The 6,622-nt window shown below is 39.7% G+C and overlaps 1 non-coding gene across 1 annotated transcript; it reads right to left on the bottom strand.

Moving 5' to 3' along the window:
- Positions 1-257: 257 nt before the first annotated feature.
- LOC127116021 (small nucleolar RNA R71) lies at positions 258-364 on the bottom strand. The gene has a single exon (XR_007801012.1). It is a non-coding gene; the product is annotated as a small nucleolar RNA R71 (small nucleolar RNA).
- Positions 365-6,622: the final 6,258 nt, after the last annotated feature.

A 6,622-nucleotide genomic window follows, 5' to 3' on the forward strand; every position in this document is an offset into this window, starting at 1 on the left:
AGGCAGTGCAACAGAACCAATTCTCTGGAAATCCTACCGAGGATCCAAACCTTCATTTATCCATATTTGTCCAATACGCTGATACTGTTAAAGCTAATGGTGTCACTTCAGAGGCAATTCGACTTCGTCTTTTTCCTTTCTCGTTAAGAGATAGCGCTAGATGATGGCTTCAATCTCTTCCTTCCAACTCAGTCACCACATGGAACGAGTTGAAGAAAGTTTTTCTTACTCGATATTTTCCGCCAAGACAAACAGCTATGTTAAGAGCCCAGATAAATGGATTTAAACAGAAAGATAACGAGTCTCTTTTCGAAGCATGGGAAAGATACAAAGACATGATGAGACTTTGTCCACACCATGGTTTAGAGGATTGGTTAGTAATTCATACCTTCTATAATGGTCTCCTGTACAACACGAGGTTAACAATAGACGTCGCCGCAGGTGGTGCACTAATGAACAAACCTTATGCTGATGCTTATCAACTTATCGAAAGCATGGCTCAAAACCACTATCAGTGGGGAAGCGAACGAACAATGGTAGAAAAACCTCAAACGAAAACTGGCATGTACATAAGTAACCTTGATCATGTTAATGCAAAAGTGGACGCTCTGGTCCAGAAAATTGAAAGTTTAAATGTATCACCTCCAGCCACCGTGGTTGCCATAACTCAGAATTGCGAAGTCTGTGGAATCCAAGGCCACACTTCTGCAGATTGTCAACTCCTAACAGGAATCCAAGCGGAGCAAGTAAACTATGCTCAAGGAAGCCCCTACTCGCATACCTATAACTCAAATTGGAAGAATCATCCCAATTTTTCATATAAGAGTAATAATGCTTTATACGCACCTGGACAATCTCCAAATCAAGCCCCAGCTATACCTCCAGGATATCAGAAGCCGATCCCATCTACACCTAATAATAACGCCCCTAGGAAATCCAACTTGGAAATCATGATGGAAAATTTTATAGCTTCTCAACAGCAAACCAATAAAGATTTCCTAAACCAGAATGTACACACTGGCGAACAAATTAAACAACTAGCAAGTAAAGTAGATGCCCTGGCTACCCATAACAAAATGCTGGAAACGCAAATATCACAAGTAGCTCAACAACAAGCGCCTACTGCTGCCCCAACTGGTACATTTCCTGGCCAACCCCAACCTAACCCAAGAAGCCACGCTCATGCAATTATACTGAGAAGTGGAACAGAAGTGGAAGGACCGTCTGACCCAAGGATAGAAAACCAAAACTCTAAAAAGTCAACTGAGGAGGAAAGTGAACCTAAGGAAAAGGAAGAGAGTAATAAGGAAACCATAGAAAAGAAGGAACCTTATGTACCTCCACCACCTTATAAACCACCGATCCCTTACCCTCAAAGGCTTATTAAAACCAAAGACGCGGGCCAATTCAAAAAATTTGTTGACCTACTAAAACAATTAAACGTCACAATTCCGTTTACAGAAGCTATTACGCAGATGCCCTCATATGCCAAGTTTTTAAAAGAAATTCTTTCTAATAAAAGGAAACTTGAAGATAGCGAAACCGTTACACTCACCGCTGAATGTAGCGCTATAATCCAGAATATGCCTCCTAAACTTAAAGACCCAGGTAGTTTCTCTATACCCTGTCACATAGGAAAATTTGTCATTGACAAAGCCTTATGCGATTTAGGAGCCGGTATTAGTGTTATGCCTTTATCCATATGCAAGAGACTTGAAATGGGAGAATTAAGACCAACTAAAATGTCTGTGCAACTAGCAGATCGTTCCGTCAAATATCCTGTAGGAATTCTTGAAAACGTTCCAGTGCGCATAGGTCAATTCTACATTCCAACTGATTTTATAATTATGGATATTAAAGAAGATGAAGTTACACCTATTATACTGGGAAGACCGTTCTTAGCAACAGCCGGTGCGATCATAGACGTAAAACGAGGACGACTCACTTTCGAAGTAGGAGAAGAGAAAATTGAGTTCATTCTTTCCCAATTTTTGAAAGCACCTGCAATAGAAGATACATGTTACTTCATGGATATCATCGATGAATACATAAAAGAAACGGAGTTAGAAAAAGACAAATCATCTGACTATCTTGTAGAAGACAAACTCAACCAATGTTTAGCAATAACACCGGACCCTACGCAATGCCTTAAGAAACCAACCCTAGACCTGAAAACACTTCCCAAAAATCTGAGATATGAATTCCTAGACTTAGAACTTGAACGACCAGTGATAGTTAATGTTGACCTAGGAAGACTCGAAACAGAAAAACTCCTGCATATCTTAAGAAAATATCCAACCGCACTAGGATACAACATTATCGATCTTAAAGGAATAAGTCCTTCTATTTGTATGCACCGCATCATGCTAGAAGAAGACTGTAAAACTTCTAGGGAACACCAGAGAAGACTAAACCCGATCCTGAGTGAGGTAGTGAAGAAGGTAATAACCAAGTTATTAGAGGCAGGTATCATATATCCTATATCTGATAGCAAATGGGTTAGTCCTGTACACGTAGTACCAAAGAAAGGAGGTGTAACAGTCATTGAAAATGAAAAAGGAGAAACTATAACCAAACGAATCGAATCGGGATGGAGAATATGCATTGACTATAGGAAACTAAACAAAGCAACCCGAAAAGACCATTTCCCTTTACCATTCATTGACCAGATGTTAGAACGATTAGCAAAACATTCTCATTTCTGCTATCTAGACGGTTACTCAGGTTTCTTTCAAATACCAATTCACCCTGATGACCAAGAAAAGACAACGTTCACGTGTCCTTTTGGTACCTTCGCTTATAGACGAATGCCGTTTGGCTTGCGTAATGCTCCTGCAACCTTCCAAAGGTGCATGATGGCAATATTCGCCAAGTTTCTAGAAAACATCATGGAAGTATTTATGGATGACTTTTCCGTATGCGGACAAAGCTTTGAAGAATGCCTTGAAAACCTAGAGAGAGTTCTAGAGCGATGTGTAAAAGTAAACCTAGTACTTAATTGGGAAAAATGCCACTTTATGGTACAAGAAGGAATTGTTTTAGGACACATCATCTCGAACAGAGGAATTGAAGTAGACAAAGCTAAAATAGAGGTAATCGAAAATCTTCAACCCCCGAAAACTGTGAGAGAAGTACGAAGCTTCTTAGGACATGCCGGTTTTTACCGACGATTCATTAAAGACTTCTCTAAAATAACTAAACCTTTAACCGGGCTATTAATGAAAGATGCTGAATTCATATTCGACAATAAATGTTTAGAAGCATTTCAAACGCTTAAACAAGCACTGATCTCCGCACCCATAATGCAGACACCAGATTGGAATGAACCATTCGAAATAATGTGTGATGCTAGTGATTACGCTGTAGGTGCTGTTTTAGGACAACGAAAGGATAAAAAGCTTCATGTTATATATTACGCAAGTAGAACTCTAGATGAAGCACAAATGAATTACGCCACAACCGAGAAAGAACTTCTAGCAGTAGTGTTTGCGCTAGATAAATTTCGTTCTTACTTGGTCGGAGCCAAAATAATCATCTACACTGACCACGCTGCTATCAAATACCTCTTAACAAAAAAGGATGCTAAACCTAGACTCCTAAGGTGGATCCTGTTGCTACAAGAGTTCGATCTGGAAATCAAAGACAAGAAAGGAACTGAAAACGTAGTAGCAGATCACCTCTCTAGACTTGAGAACCTTGAACCGGAAAGAACATCGATCAACGATGATTTCTCGTACGATAAACTTATAGCTACTTTGGAAGAAAATAAAGCTGATAAACAGGTAGAAACCACCTTAGCTATATCTGTTACACCGTGGTACGCTGACCTCGTCAATTATTTAGCTGCCGGAATAGTTCCACCTACCTTATCCTACCAGCAGAAGAAACGATTCTTCTATGACATAAAACACTATTACTGGGATGACCCCTTACTTTTTAAAAGAGGCCCCGATGGTATTTTCCGTCGGTGTATACCCGAAGAAGAAATAGAAAATATAATCCAACACTGTCACTCTGCTCCTTATGGTGGACATGCAAGTACATCCAAGACCTGCTCTAAAATCCTACAAGCCGGTTTTTATTGGCCAAATATATGGAAGGATGTACATGCAGCTATTAAGAAATGTGACAGATGTCAACGCACAGGAAACATATCTAGACGTGACGAGATGCCACAAAAGGGCGTCTTGGAAGTAGAGATTTTCGACGTGTGGGGAATAGACTTCATGGGACCTTTTCCATCCTCTTTCGGTAACAAATACATACTCGTGGCAGTTGACTACGTATCAAAATGGATTGAAGCTATAGCTTCTCCAACAAACGACACACGAGTAGTAACTAGACTCTTTAAGAATATAATATTTCCAAGGTTTGGTGTCCCAAGAATAGTAGTCAGTGATGGTGGATCGCATTTCATATCCAAGGTACTCGAAAAACTACTGCTTAAGTATGGCGTAAGACATAGAGTAGCGACACCTTACCACCCTCAAACCAGTGGGCAAGTAGAAGTGTCTAACAGAGAAATAAAACAGATACTAGAGAAAACAGTTGCCACTTCAAGGAAAGACTGGTCATTGAAATTACCAGAAGCTTTATGGGCTTACCGAACTGCTTACAAAACTCCCATAGGGACAACCCCATTTAAGCTCATTTATGGAAAATCCTGTCACCTACCGGTAGAATTAGAACATAAAGCATATTGGGCTATTGAAAATCTAAATTTAAACTATAAAGCCGCCGGCGAAAAGAGAATCCTTGATACAAGCGAATTAGAGGAACTCAGAAGAGACGCTTACGAAAATGCCAGAATCTACAAAGAAAGGACAAAACAATGGCATGACAAGCGCATATCAAGGAAAATCTTCAAACAAGGCGATACAGTTCTTTTATTTAACTCCAGGCTAAAGTTATTCCCGAGAAAACTACGATCTAGATGGTCAGGTCCTTTTCAAATCACCAAAGTTTTTCCCAGTGGAGCAGTAGAAATTAAAGGCAAATCTATGGAACCATTTACCGTAAACGGGCAACGTCTAAAACATTATCACTATGCAGAAAATAATGAAGATTCGCAAGTCTTGCACTTAGACGAAATGCCTCCGGAACTTATAGATTATAATTGATAGTTTTTATGTCGAGCTTGCGACATTAAACAAAGCGCTTAGTGGGAGACAACCCACAAATATTTTATTTTTTCTCTATTATTAATTTTTTTTATTTTTTTTCTTCCTTAATTATTCTTCTAATTTTTGTTTAATATTCATTCTTAATTTATTTTTATTTATTAAAAACTTTTCTCTTCTTCTTTCGGCATTTGGCCAAATCCTGACTAAAACTCTTGTTTTTCTTTTCTCTAGCTAACACTAACCTGATGGGACAAATTGATCGTATGGGTATCAAATTCAGAGGAACAACTCAGAAACAAAAGTTTGAAGAACTAGCCACGAGAGAGATGCTACCTAGTTTGTATGCTGATGACTGGGCAATGACTGCCCTTGGACTAAGACAAAGTGTCCTGTATTTGCTGAGTCAGATTGGGTGGGAAACCGCTCCTATCCGTAGACAATTTGTCACTTACCGGAGACTGACTCTAGAGTTCCTTAGTTCTCTGATCTATCTACCCAGCCATGGAAAAGGAATAAGCAGAGGTTTTATCCAGTTCAGAATGTTTAACATGGAGTACCAATTTAATATTCAAGACTTTACCAACCTTTTAGGTTTCCCTACATCCTTTGACACATTCACAGTGAGCCAAGAAGAACTTTTTGAATATAGAGAACTTGAACACTTTTGGGGAAGCTTGACTGGAAATGACGATCCCGAGGAACATGAGTTTCTCTCTGGAAACATACATAACCCGGCCTTCCGTTATTTCCATAAGATCCTGACCCACACCTTATTTGGGAAAAAGCCAAACAGTACCACAGTTTCACGTGATGAACTCTTCATCATATTTTGTGCTTCCCATAACCGTCCAGTAAACGGTGCCACTTTTATGTTGGCAAATTTAGACCACCTTATCCAAGATGAACGAGCACCAATTTGAATAGGCGGCTTGATAACCATGATTGGTAATGCTATCGGATTACGTCAGCCTATGCTTGACTTAAGCCCTTTTTGTGGCATTACCACTATGAGTATACCCTTCCTCTTCAACACTATGTTTATAGCAAACCTAGGATCTGACGAGTTTGAGCTTATAATTAATAACCAAGTTCTTTGCCTATTTACCATGCCCTATCCTAGGACTAGTGTTCATAACCGCAATAACTGGCTCTACAATCTGAACGAAACCCCCTCTCCTGCTAGATCCACTGAATCCATCCAGGACTATGAGATTTGTGATGACCAGATTCCTTATGCTGAATCAGACCCTCAGACACCATCTGGTTATTATGACATTGATCCTCCTCCTCAACCTGTTCAGACCGAAGAATCGGCAATACCCGACCTTAGACATCATATGCCCAGAATTGATTATAACACCGCCATTGAAGCTCTGATGTCAGAACAAGACACCCTCAGAGAAGAGTTCGCCAACATGAGACACGAATTTCTGGGATACATGAACAGTATGACAAATCAGTTTCACGAGTTGCTATACCGTGTTAACTCCTTTGCTCCT

Source organism: Lathyrus oleraceus, chromosome 1 (assembly GCF_024323335.1).
Source record: "Lathyrus oleraceus cultivar Zhongwan6 chromosome 1, CAAS_Psat_ZW6_1.0, whole genome shotgun sequence".
Classification (NCBI taxonomy): domain Eukaryota; kingdom Viridiplantae; phylum Streptophyta; class Magnoliopsida; order Fabales; family Fabaceae; genus Lathyrus; species Lathyrus oleraceus.